General features: G+C 38.1%; 1 protein-coding gene across 1 annotated transcript in view; it reads right to left on the reverse strand.

Moving 5' to 3' along the window:
- Positions 1 to 14,659, reverse strand: part of LOC146460286 (uncharacterized) — a 45,946-nt gene that overhangs the window by 30,485 nt on the left and 802 nt on the right. The window lies entirely within an intron of this gene.

The following is a 14,659-nucleotide window of genomic DNA, read 5'->3' on the forward strand; positions in this document are numbered from 1 at the left end:
ATCAACATACAAAGACTTCAACAGCTCTCTTGCAAGTGCACTGTCAACTGGCAAACAAGTGTTCAAATGGTGTCTGATTGTGGCATTCAGAATGAAAGGGCTCGAGTTCACTCCAAAAACCACTCGTGCAAAACGCATCACCATGACCTCTAGACTTTCCTTGTCCAGATCATCAATCCACAAAAATCTGAGAAAGTCTCTGTTTTCAGGAGTTATCTCAATGTTCAAAAATGCCTTCTCAATATCTACAGTTAAGGCAACTTCATGGACTCTAAATCTTAACAAGATGTCAAATAAATAAGGATTCAGAGAGGGTCCAATGTGCAGACAGTCATTTAAACTTGATCCAAATACCTTGGATGAGGCATCATAAACAACTCTCACCTTAGTTGTATCTCTGTCAAGTTTCACAGCTGCTCTCTGTGGTAGATAATGAACACTTCCAGGCTGTGGGATTTAACCCTGTGACACCAATTCAACTACGCCACTCTGCAATTGCTCCCTGACCACTTGATCATACTGGTTCAGAATTTCTGACTGGTCCTTTACCTTTTTAATTGTTGTTGTCAAGTGTTCAAATGGTTTCTGATTGTGGCATTCAGAATGAAAGGGATCCAGTTCACTCCAAAAAACACTCGTGCAAAACGCATCACCATGACCTCTGGACTTTCCTTGTCCAGATCATCAATCCACAAAAATCTGAGAAAGTCTCTGTTTTCAGGATTAATCTCAATGTTCAGTCTACGTAATGCAGCTGATTAATTGCCTGGTAGCATCGGATGGTTATCCTTGAAGGGTAACTTGACCTGGTATCTCTCCCCAGTGAACCTGACGTCACTTGCAAACTTGTCATAGAAGCTTCTCTTTCCTTTATCCCAAAAGTTTCTAAGTCCCAGAATTTCTGAAGATCATCTTTCAACCAATCTGAAGACGTGAAAGCTGTCGAAATAAACTACTTGTCTTCTAAGACATCCGCTCATTTCAAGCAATACAAATGTCCTTAGTTTATAACAATTTAGTGTTCCCGCGTTGTCACACAAGAAAAGCCACACAAATATGTCCTCAAGACCAGAGAAAACAAATTCTACTGCAGTCAGATTCTTACTGCTCGATTCTAAATTTAAAAAGAGGAAGAAAAATTTGTCGTCGTTTGTCTACGTCCTTCTTCAAACGTGGAATTAAGAAACTTCATGTAGTAGTCCACGTTAAAGAAAAGGCAAAAACATGTACCTAAGAGTGTGATCCAGGTTCAAAGTTATTCTTTTACTTACTAAATCTACCGGGTTTTTTGATGTTCTCGTTGCATCTTAAACTCCCAAATCAGTCTGTTTTTGAGTGACAGGGGAGAGTGGGGGGGGGGGGGGTAGTTTTTTGTTTCGCCATTTTGCTAAGCCCCCTCAGTTGTTTTAGCCTTGCTACGGGCCTGATTTATGGCGGCGAGCAATCCGAAAAGCTGGTCGAAAAGCCTTCACGATGCCCAAGGCTCAGGAAGTGGTTTGAGAACGTTGGAATAGCAGGTGCTGTTAGGTAGTTGGCTAAGTGGTGAGAAGAATAAATGGCGTTCATTTGTAAAATCATCGCGCTAAGAAGTGAATTGCGATTATTACAAACAATATTGGTCACCTAAAAGACCTAAAAAAGTTACGCTGAGAGGTTCAAATTACCGGTTTTGAGGAAATTCCTCGTCAAGAGCGTTCATGCTTTCATTTCCTATGTCGTTCACCAGTGTGTTGTTCGCAAAAGATGATGTCTTTAGCGAAGGCAATAATTTTATTTCAGTCATCTATAAAAGATCCAGAACGATCTCATCTTTTACGTAAAAGAGAGCACTGTTGACAGATCTGTCAACATCTTACTTTTGCGAATTGTACACGAAGGCGACACAAGGATTTTCGCATTGGGCAGTCCGTGTTTTCCCGAAAGACACCATAGCAACCAAACTTCTCTCGCTTATTACTCGTGAACGCTTCAGTCCTGATCTCTGAAATTTGGCGTACAGGTCCCATTTTAAGTAATCTCGCATACGTTAAAAATGGTCATGATCCGAAAGATTCGATTTAGCTTCCAGGAATACCTTAAGCTGGCAAACAAGAAATTTAATGTTTCAATTGCATGAGTCAGCATAACGCTGTCAAGATGTCCTGTTGATGAAATGGAGAAACACTTCAGAACACAACTTTGCAACGTTAAGCAGAGGTTTTACCTTCTGGAGTTTTGGACATCTTGTAAATTTGGAATTTTTCTTCTTTCAGCTCAATGGGAACCGATACTTCTATCGTCTATCCGCCCTGCTTCTGCCGATAGAGCGGTTTTCAATCGAGTGTCGAAAGTAATTTCGTTATTGCTTTGGTTTTGGTTTTTCATTAGTTCAGAAATTAACGAGTAATAACTCAACCAATCAGCCGTGACGGTGTAACTAGCCAATCAAATATAGTTTATTTTAGCAACTGATTTTGCCATCCAAATATTTCCTCGAACACTACAGGAGGCCTATTGTTTACGGGACTGCTGTTGACCAATTGCTGTCCGGGTGTAATTAGCAGATCGTTAATAATTAAGAGCGGATGTCTGTCAACCAGAGGTGTGCAATAGCGAAAAACTCAAAATTCTCAACAACAAAAAAATCACACGTTGTGAAGACCTTGTTTTAAAAATCAAACCAGTTTTGTTCCAAACGAAAAACATCCAGTCTGATAGAGTACATAATTATAGGCATTATGAATGGCATGTTTCTCATCTAAAGTGAAAATTAAATATGAAGGACATTTTTCAATGTTTACAATTTTTTTGTAAATATTGGTTTCATGGTTTTATAGGTTTCAGGGTTTTAGTAGTTTGGTTTCGTGGTTTATGGGTTTCTTGGTTTCCCGTGTTTCTTATTTTTCAATGGTTTCGTGGTTTCACGGGATTATCGCTTTCATTTGTTTCACCGTTTTTGTTTTTGTTTTTTTTTTATTTTTTTATTTCACGGGTTTCTTGGTTTCAATGCTTCCGTGGTTTTACTGGTGTTACGGCTTCAATGGTTTTGTGGTTTCACAGGTGTTCTGTAAGGAAGTTTTGTTACTGTCATATTTTGGAAACCAGACATTGCACGGATACAATTTTTGCGCTGTGTTTTTTAGCTTAGCCCTGAATTATACTAATCATCATATCGGTCATTTTGCCGTCGATATTCCAAGGGGTGCCGGGGAGTAGTAGGTCCTTTCGGCCTGATCTTCACTGTTCCTGAGAATGGTTCTCCCTCTGGTTATTGCATTGTGTTTTTTTTTTCTTTTACTTTTTTAATAGCATTTTGCTAATAATTTTTAGGGATTAAGTTGAAGAAAGTAATTTTGTTTTTATAATAACTGAAGGAATTTCCCTGTTTTAAGTATAAAGATATCTTCCTCTTTCTAATTTACAACACTTTGCATTTCAAAAGACTATTAGCAGTTAGTTTTATCGATGTCCGCTGAGAGAACAGCGAAAAAAATTGGGACACGCGAAATCTTGAGGCGATGGAAACCAGACAACATGCTTTGAATAACGGTCTGCTATTCTCTACGTTGCTCTCTTTGATTATACAAAACTCTACTTTTAAACCTCCAGGACAAATTGAAAACATAGATGGTTCATACAGACCTTAAACCTCTTTGAGAAAAATGATTTTCAATTTCTGGTACAAAGTAATGTTTAAAGTGTTCATCGTGTGGCATTTAATGTGACCGAGTACCTTAAAGCAATATGGTTTAAACGTAGTGGAGTAAACTTCTTCCTAGAGATCCTTGTTTCATTAAGCTAGTTTTGATCATATTTGTCTTTGAAAGACATCTCTTAGGAAAGAATACAATGTAATATGCAGCAGATCTATAAATATGCATGTCCCAAATTTTCCTTACCCCATACCCCAATCCCAAACCATGACACTCTCAAACAAATAAAACATATTGTATGTTCTGGAGACAAATTCCTTCTTCATGTGTTAGATTTCTACTGATACTAAAGCCATAAGAAAAATGGAAACAGTCCCATGGCTCCCCCTAACCCTAACCCTAACCCTAACCCTAACCCAAACCCTTTCCATAGGGTCATACATGAACTCCTCTGCGAAATATTGGACTGTGGGACCCAGCCCACTTTGACCATTACCCCTTCCATCCAACTACCCGTACTTCAAGTACATACACACTTTTTTTTCTTCATTTTCCTTTTCAAAGTTCCAGACAAAATCAAGTTGGTAAAAGTTTTTAATCAATAGATATCATAAACGGTATTGAAACTTAAACAAATGTTTTATTTACTGTACAGGGTAACCCTCTCAGTTAATGACCCAGCAAAAATGACTTATAGTTAAACATTCAGGGACTATTTCATCTTCGTCTTTGTAATTCAGGCTCTGGTGCCAGGAGTAATAAAACTAGCATGTGTCTTTTAGACCTTATATACAGCTATTTCAAAAACCGTTGTCGGACTTTAAGGCCTCAAGTGTACGTGACAAGACCACAAGGTCATGTGGGTAGCTGTAAATCCTTTAAAATTAGGTCACAATTTCGCCGTTGTCTTTGCCATAGTCTGGTATAGAAGGGCAAAAACGTTCCGACAATGTTATGTGAAATAGCTGTATTATGCCGCCGAATGTTGGATCATCAAACATGGCTGTGGCCAGCGGAGGGGCCGAAGGGGGGCAGTTGCCCCACTAAAACAAGTTAAGGATTTTTTTAACCTTTTCGCTTTCTGGGGTGTTAAGTGTATAAAGTTGAACTTTACTGTGATTTAAGTTTACCTTTGCAACTTTCCACAACTGACTCGCTCGTCTTGATGAAACGAGGCCTACTCTGTGACCTTACCTTGCTGCAAGATTGTGTGAGCTAATCCGAGTTTAGGCGAGTTAAGGAAAAATTGAGCTTTCCTATCAGTTGTGAGTTTGTGCGAGTTAAGGCGAGTTGGGGGAAAATGACTCGCCTAAGTTGAGGTGATAAGGGTTAAAACGTATAATATGCTTTAGTAACATACATGCAAAAGATGTCTTGCAATCTTTGAATGTCGTGTATAATAATCATCATCATCATTTAATATTTATTATAGCTACATAAATAGTTGACAGAATAATAAATTAGTGATAAAAGAAACTAATTAATGTAAATAAAACAATCATGAATAGATAAGTTTATGTAACTGTGGTATAAACACAGGTAGCATATTTTAGTTGTAAAAAAAGGCGAAGCTGATCAATTTTATCGCCTAGGCTCTGTACGTTTTGTTGAATAAACTTGAGTCCACGGAGTTTGGCGACGTCATTCACTCCATTAACAGGCCCAGGGTTGAGACTAACATCTCCAGATAGAAGAACCAAATAATCTGCTCACAAAGATAGTCTAGCGAGTTTGAGTCCTGCTCTCGCTTTCCAACATGGTGGAATTGAAGGGCTTGTACTGTAGTGACGACTAGAACAGTGGTTTCGATCAGGGACGTTGTGTCTGTCACTATTAAAAGCAACCAAGAAAGCTGCGGCAGGATAAGATACACGATAAATGTGTAACGAAGAAATAGTAGTGGAAAGCAGAAAAAGAAGAGACAGATATCGAGAGAGCGTAAATGGCCACCGTCCGACCGCCATCGTGCACGTCCTCAGGCTTTGAGAATTTTCGTTTATTCCACAAGCAGGTGTGTATAGAAGAGATAACTGGATAGGCTTGAGAAGAAAAAGGTACACAACTGACACAATAAAAACGCGTAATCGAGCGGTCAAAGCCTCACTCGAGCCATTGAATCGTTCCGGGTGAATGGTTTATTTGCGTTGTTTGAGTTTGAGAACAAACGGGCCCTAAACGTTGGAGCAAAAAACTTTCATTAAACAAAGACGTATAAACTAAGATCGTTAAATCACTGAAAACCAGTTGCAAGGAAACCAAGTTAAAAGAGTTTCAATTTAAATTAATCCACAGAACGATAGTAACTCAGAAAGAATTATTCAGATTTGGTATTAAGGCGGACGATGAATGTCTATACCGTGGAGACAAACACTCAATTGAGCACTCTTTTATCGAATGTACGTTTACCAAAATGTTTTTGCAAAAGGTCGTGAGCTGGTTCAATAAGGAGAATGCGTGCCAAATTTTCCCTACCATAAAGGAAATCTTGTTCAGTATCATTGCAAGCTCCCAGGACACAACAATATTACGGAAATTTAACTACACCACCTTATTTATGCGCCATTGTATTTATTCAAACAAGCTAAATAGCATGACCATCTCCATTCACGAGTTTAACAGTAAGGTAATTATTAAATACAACCTTGAAAATTTGTCTTACAGTGTAATTATACGTTTTATCGAGAAGTACTCCTCACTCCTAAAAGGGGCGAAATGCACGAATTACAATAACTTACAAAAACTTTACAATAGCTTTCCAATACTTATTTTTAGGAACAATACTGATAATTTTCTATTTTCCACTGGACATTTACCTTGTTAACAAACACATTTAGAATAGGTTCCTTTTCGAAACATTTATAGGCACAAACATATTGTTTAAGGTGGCTTACTACAGTTTTTCCGAGACTTAGTGGCGCGCGCTATGATAGCCTGCCACACGTCATTATTTGTCGCGCGTGCAAAAATGACGCAAGTAACCTCAAGAAGTAACAAAAACCACTTCAGCACTTGAAAGGCGTCAAATCTCCTTGGTGTATGTAGCGATAGTTTCAAAACTCCGTTCAAACATGTAATCAAGCCTAGGGCCAAAAAAAATATGGCAAAAAAGTTTGATAAACATTCGGTAAAAGAGCTCTAATTTACTGTACCTTTCTCGCACACGATACATGGCGTTACATGAGCGCGCGCTTAAATAAAGAGCATGCGCAATTCAATTCTCGTCCGAGGTTGTAAAAACCTGCCTTTGTTCGAGGATTGCACGAAAACTTACCGTACAACTTATGATAAAATTTTCACGGTTGATTTGTTCGGGTGAATCACGTTTGGAGCCAAAATTTTTGAAAAATCTGTAAGACAGATTTTGAGCTATTTTTGATTTCACATTCTCTCAGTTTGCACAAAAACTGCCTTACAGATTTTTGTTTTACTTTGCATGAATGTTAAATCAGACCCAATTTCTTATTCCTGAAATTTTCAGGTGGGGTCATACGGGTAGAATTTGAGAAAAACGTGACTTAACCAACTAGTGCCCAGTCTCTCATTGGATACTCGGTCGCTCATTTTGGCTATTTGTTGACGTCTAATTGTTCAAATTTCACATAGAATCGTAAAAGACTTAAGCAAACAGTAAATAGTGAAGGGAAAAACAGCTGGGAACCTTTTTTAAAAGAGTTAAAAGTTGTGCCCTTATACTCCATTAAAACTGTAGTAAGCCACTTTAACTAAGTATGCTGAGTGACTCTCGTCTGCGCATTAGGGGTTTTGACAGCACGTCAGTCACGCATTGTCTTAAACCGCTTCCACAGTAGTAGTACTGCTAGTGCTGTGATAATGCCAACAACGGGCCAAAACCTGTGGAAAAAATTTAGTAGAAACATTACAATGTACATTCTATAAAGGTATGTTTCATTCAATCAGGGGTAGAGCAAAAGGCGCATTTGTTGCCAGTCTACATGGAAACGATCCAGTTCTTTTTTTGGTGACAATCTATGTGAGAAGCGGAAGCGAAACTGCTGTAGCCTATTATCTCTAGGTAAACTGTATATGTTACAAAACGTTTCCTTCCAAGTAACAACAGCACTTACTGTGGAAAAACAGACTAATATTACTATGATCCAGTGGTTGTGCACAGACTAATAAACCATGTGAATGATCGCTTATGATAGGACTTATAACATTTCCAAAACATTCAATAATAATTGATAGCAAACAGAATCTATCATTGTCTATTTCGATCGGCAACAAACATTTGGTTTTATCAACTGATTTGGTTAAGGTACATGTAATTTGACCACCGCAAAGAGATTTGAGAGAAGACATTTCAAGCGTTATTTGCTCTGATGAAAGAGCTAAGTGACTGACGCTTAAAACACCAGCTCTTGATCTCTTTACGCCAGTCTGCAGAGCATGGCAAGTGCACACGCAAGTATGGTTGACGTACATTTTGTGTTCTCGCCAAACTTTTCATGATGCACACAAAATTTAGGGAAGTGAATTAACTTTCATTTGTCTATTTAAAGTCCGCTGTTCACGGTTAAGCGCATGCGCGAAGAGACCGGCTCAAATAAATTGTACGGGTCGACACTAAATTCGATGTGAGCTTATGGTGGAACAATCTCTTGAAATCGCGCCCGAATTTTTATCATCCACTCTTCCTTTTTCCACTTTTTGTAATCTTTGTTTCCTGTTGTAGATATAAGTTCGATTTTTGTAAGTTTGGAAGTGTTTTAGCATCCGAAATCGACATTTTTGTCGATGGATCGTCAAAGGAGACGTCGCGGCCGACCAGCGACGGGACGTTCTGTGGACTCTCTGGAAGCACAGAAGTTAAAGCGGACAGAGTGGAGTGGATGTAGAAGTCCTGTGTGGTTAACAAGATTCGTCCACCAAACGTGGAAATTTGTAAAGGGATGAGTCTGTTTAAAATAAAGAGATCGTCCGATCTTCGGTGTATGAGCTGAAGAAATATTTCACACCTTCAGTGACTTTTATAATTTCACTCGCGAGGATTTTCTAGATTTCAGTCGTACTGTTTGTTCATATGAAAGTCAACTGTCAAAAACGGAGAATTCGACAGACAAACAGGATCAAACATCAGTGTTTTGCTTTGGATGGAAAAAACTGTACAACACTGAGACGCGAATTGAATAAAAATTTGATCAAATGTGTGAGTTAGCTGTAGTCGTCTATTCAGCTGAAGAAGAACATGCAGTGTAATAATAATTTATTGTTACACTGTTTATGGGACTCTAATTTGCTTAGCCAGACATATCTTCTCAGAGTTTCAGATTATTTATTTTCACAGTTGTTCTTGTAGTGTTACAATTTTCTTGATTAATCCCACAGAACAAACCAGTGATCAAAGCAGGTGCTTCCCTCTCTCCCACTGCACTGTCAGACTCTCCTAACTACATGCCCTATAATTAATTACTCAATTGCTTGCTTTGCTGGCCAGTGCGCAGTCTAGTGAATGACTAAAACCTACCCCAGGAAAAAATCTCCAATGAACCCGGCTTCCCCCTGCTCTGCATACACATCCTGATTCCGGCAAGCGTTTAATTGAGGTGTGTGAGTAGCATCAGTAAGAGATGGCTGACAATTGTAAAATTCCAAAACTTAGTATTAAAAAATAGCAAAATTATAAGATTTTGAACTGACAGATATTAGATGGGAAATTCAGCCAAGCATATCTACAAAACTCCTCTTACAGTTTTGGAGCAGGCTTTTCGTTTTTCCAGGCAACAAAAAAGTGGAGGAAGGAACATGAACATCTTCAACTTGAGTATCACAATTTTCACATGATCGTCATTTTAATTTGAGAGTTTGGAATGTTAGGATTACCATGTTAAATTTGAACCAAAAATTGGAAGGAAAACGGCTAGTTTTAAAATCAGAGATTAAAATATACATATATGCCTGCTAAACTCCAATTGAATTGCCTGACAATAATTTTTATGTTAAGAAATCAAAAATAGCAGAATATTCAAAATGTTAGAAAGAGCTGTACTGTACAGTGTAAAAGATATTATCTCTGGTGGAACCCGTACTCGAAATTAAACACGTAAAGTTAACATTCCTTGACCTTTTCCTAATTATTTCCATCACCACTGCAAAAACTTCACCACAGCAGCTTGTTGCAGTGTTATTAAACATGGTCAAATGTAAAAATAAAATAAAATAAAATAAGACAAGTCTGTCCAAAAAATAAATAAGGTTTTTACGTTAAGAGCTCCAAGCCGATAAGTTATTTTTTGATGCAGTAAATAAGCTCCGGGACTCAACGTTAAAACCTTGATTTTTTTTTTTTCGCATTTGACTGCAGTAAAGACTCACTGACACCTTGCTTGTTGGATTGTCCCCTTAACACCCCCAACCCACCCCCACCCCCAACCCCAAAATCAATTAAAGCCGGACTAAGAGGTTCAACCTTGAACAAGGCTAACGAAACAAATGTAATGTTCTATGTCCTTACACGAGTATTTACTGACGAGATTCTCGTATCGAGAGAAGAGACTGGTAACTTACTTTTGAGCAGCAAAGTCCTGGAGTGTTACCACTTGCTCCAAGATCAACTGATTGTGCCACAGGGTCCTGTCGTGCGGCGTACTGTTCAATAAGAGCCATAGTAGCGTACTGCTGAGGAAACTGTTGAGACTGTGTAAAAACAAGATGTTAAGTTATTTACTGTTAAAAATGTAACGGCTGGTTGCCCAGTTTTTTAACCAAGGATTGATCCAGAAACTAAGGAAAGAAACTGTACAAATGTAATGTTCTATGTACTTACACGAGTACTTACTGACGAGATTCTCGTATCGAGAGACGAGACAGGTCACTTACTTTTGAGCAGTACTGAAATGTTTTTAGAATTAACAAGGCTGTTATTAAAGCTTGGCAGAAACCAATGCTACAAAGAGAACAGATGGTCACAAGCAAAGTAAGATCTCGTATAATTCTTGTTGTCATTCAGTTACTTTCAAGAGCCCTACTGACACCGTAGTTGCTAGACATAATAGGGACCTTCATACCAGCGTATAACCAGATTGAGTACAAAAACGACTTTCAAATTTGAAATCAGTCACATCCAAAAAAAAAAACCTCTCACATCCTTTCCCGCTGTTTACCAGCGGATAAGCGGTTTTCTAAGCCAAACTGGATTTGAAAAGTTGTATTCGTTCTCAATCTCATACTAATGTATTCAAATCTGAAGGTCCCTAATAACTTGCTGCTGGCCACCAATGAAGGCCCTGGGTCAAACCTCTTGAAATGCAGTGGGTCGTATTGTTACTGCTTAACAAAGAGTTTTATTAGTCTTGGGCAACTTTCTGATGATCAAATTACTGTGTGTATGAGGCAGAGTTGTCAAGTTCCACTTTTATCTCCACGACTCCGCTTTGCACAAGTTTTGGACTTAACGGGCAGTTGAAGCAAGGCACCAGAAAGTTGTAGAAACTTTGAATTAAAACATTTGTCAAGTGGGAGCGGTGCAGCGCTTAAGTGCCATTGTCTGAGAAAGTTTTCCAGAGGTTGGAAACGTTGGCAAACTGATTTCGATGAAACTTGCTACAGAAGTTGGCCTTAGTGAGATATTCCAAAAGCCAACTGGTTTTGTTGTCTGCCTTTCAGTTCCAGAGTTTCCGGGGAGGTACCACTTGAGGCCTCCAAATCATGAAAAAAACATGCTCTTACAGGGGGAAGTTTGACACTGCATAAAAATAAACAAAAACATCCAGGAGCCAAATGCTGTCATGGACAAGCATGCCATCAGGGGAAGAAGTTATATACCCCAAGTTGCTTCGTGCAACAGAAACTGGATTTTAATAGCTCCTGCCATAACACTACCTTGGCACAGAGCATAATCGCTATTTTCCCCTACCCCTCCCCTGGGTCAAACCTACCGGTGCATTGTATTCACTGGAGGCTGTTGGGGAAATAACCTTGTGCATTGTATCAACAACAACAACATCTTTTCGGGGCTGTGTTTGACTGTACAGAGGTGTCGGTTTATCATGCTGCCGTGTACTTCCCCTACAATGCATCTCACTGGGCTGAATAGAATGTACCGTCTGACGAGTTGAGTGTGGTGCATCCTGCCCTGAGCAACAAAGATAGACATTTATAGGGCTTTGACACGTCATAGTCAACTACAACACACTGTAATGAAAATGTTGTGATAAATTTAGTGATAAGGTCTGTACAATTTTTCGGGTCTCGGTATTCATTAAAGTTAAACTCTACGAGAATCAATCTATATTGTTGACAATAATAAATATAAACCCAAACTTTAACATGCAATTAGGAGTCAGGCTATCAACTTGACCCTAATCAGGAAATGTCCTCTTGAAACCATTCAAATTTATGCACGTTTGCAGGTTGTTTCACTTGACAACGAAATCGATACTTGCTTACTTGGAAGCTTTTTTGGCTTTTGCTTAGACAGACAGTTTGGAAAATCATATCTACTGGAATATTACTACAATTTCATTTTCTTTATTATTACAGGGTACATAAATTAAGTTTAAGAAAACTGGCTTTTAATGAGGGTGTAGAGAGGTAAGATTTGGCACATTAGGGTCAATTTCAAGGCGGAGTGAGTGAAGTGATATTTCAGCCTTGAGAATGAGCGATGCAAGCAGATCTTTTCATTTTTACATTTAATGCAAACATGTAACTTGTGTAGCACAGTTTCAAAATCTTTGTCAGTATTTTATCTTGGTTTAGGATCTTTATATGGCTGTCCCACTAGGGAGAGCGATGGTCAAAGTAAGGCTAAACGAGGGTAGTAAGTAAGTAAGTAAGTAAGTAAGTACGTAAGTAAGTAAGTAAGTAAGTAAGTAAGTAAGTAAGTAAGTAAGTAAGTAAGTAAGTAAGTAAGTAAGTAAGTAAGTAAGTAAGTAAGTAAGTAAGTAAGTAAGTAAGTAAGTGAGTGAGTAAGTAAGTAAGTAAGTAAGTAAGTAAGTAAGTAAGTGAGTGAGTGAGTGAGTGAGTGAGTGAGTGAGTAAGTAAGTAAATAAATAAATAGATAAATAAATATTGAAATTAATAGTACTTTCAGGATCAACTGTTGAAGGAGTCAATGTCCAGCCATCCTGACCTCACACTTGGTCAATAACGTTATACAAAAAACTTCTGTGATCGCTAGAGAGATGCCTATAATGACAGTCTAAAAAGTCCCCTTTATCACTTGGAAAATAACCTCCCTAAAATTGTCGGCAAATTTGCAACCCCACTAAGGCACCCTTTCCACACACCTACCGAAGTAACACCCCAGCTTTGCAACTTTCTCATAAATGCACAAAAAGGGAGTCAATAAAGCAGACACAGTCACTCGAACACAGGCAATAACTTTTCAGCTATCGAAAAAGCTACGTTGCAACCGCAAAGTAATTTGCCAATTGGTAATTGTAAATGGGTGATGGATTTGAAATTTTTGTTTAATTATTTCACAAAAACAGGAAATATGACAAGACTTTTCTTGCGAGGCCGAGTGGCTGACCCCATCTTCAAGGCAAAATAGTCCAAACAGTCTGTATCTAAACATCAAAATTCTAAGGCAATGCACAAGTTTTTTTCTCACAGGTTTAGAATACACAAGGAGGGTTGAATTATTCACTGGACTAGTACATAAGTTTAACTCAACTTCTACTCTTATATCATCTTACTAATGAAAATCAACTGAAACACAGCATTTATCGTCTCTTTGCTCATTTTTTTGTAAGCTGCAAAAAATCTGATCAAAACATGAATTTGATCACATAACACCGGTTCTTCAGGAGTTAGGCGTTTTTGCGTTTAAGTGTGTGAAAAGGCTAGCACCTAGCTACTTGAGTGATCGTCTTGTGACAAGATCTAATGTTTATGATCGCAACACAAGAAATAAGGACTATCTTAATATTCCATCCTATCAATCGGCCGCAGGTTAACGAACTTTCCTATACAGAGCAATTAAACTCTGGAACTCATTGCCACGTGAGGTCACTGCTGCAGACAGCCTGTGTACTTTCAAAAGGAAACTTAGACTCGGAATTCCTTTTTAAATCATTTCTGTCAGCTTGGAGAGTAACCTATTGATGTTTTTATCTGTTATTATGATTTTAACGCTTAGATATTTTATTCGATACTCGTTTAAACTTATGACTTATTCATATGCTTTGGTATGTTGAGTCTGAAAAATCCTGACTCGGAAATTCAATAAAGTTTTACTTTTACTTTGTTTTGTGGATCATTTCAGGTGATCGTTTCATTAAAAAAGTGAATTTTTATCATTCTCAGTGTGTGTTGACACGTTCGAGTTTGATGCAACACTTGTGTAAACGACTTTGGAAAACGATCAGATTCACGGTTCATAAAGAGATATATTATAGATATTTTTTTATTGCAAAAGAGATTTATTTATCGCAAAAAATATTTATTTATGGCGGCGAGCAATCCGAAAGGCTGGTCGAAAAGCCTTGACGATGCCCAAGGCTCAGCAAGTGGTTCGAGAACGTTGGAATAGCATGTGCTGTTAGGTAATTTACTAAGTAGTGAAAAGAAAAAAGTAGGGTTTATTTGTAAAATCATCGCGCTCAGAAGTGAATTGCAATTATTACAAACAATATTAATCACCTAAAAGACCTAAAAAAGTTACGCTAAGAAGTTCAAATTACCGGTTTTGAGGAAATTCCTCGTCAAGAGCATCCATGCTTTCATTTTCTATGTCGTTCACCATTGAGTTGATCGCAAAAGATGATGTCGTTAGCGAAGGCAATAATTTTATTTCATTTTCTTGGTTTTCACATGACGTCATAAAAAACTGAATTCATAACTAGACATAATTTGGGTTTTTATCTTCATCACATATAAGAAAATCTAAATTCCATCGGCTTCCTTGTTTTCAGCAGGATAGCATTCTTTGTTTTGAAAATAGAGCAGTTTGAATTTTAGATTTTTGCGCAGTGCGTGACAGAGGGACTGCTCTAAACATGTCACGTACATGAAAACATCGATTCACCTCGTGTTTTTTTTAGGTCTGATAAGCTAACATGTAA

This window comes from Pavona decussata, unplaced genomic scaffold, assembly GCF_977016875.1.
Source record: "Pavona decussata unplaced genomic scaffold, jaPavDecu1.1 SCAFFOLD_214, whole genome shotgun sequence".
Taxonomy (NCBI): Eukaryota; Metazoa; Cnidaria; class Anthozoa; order Scleractinia; family Agariciidae; genus Pavona; species Pavona decussata.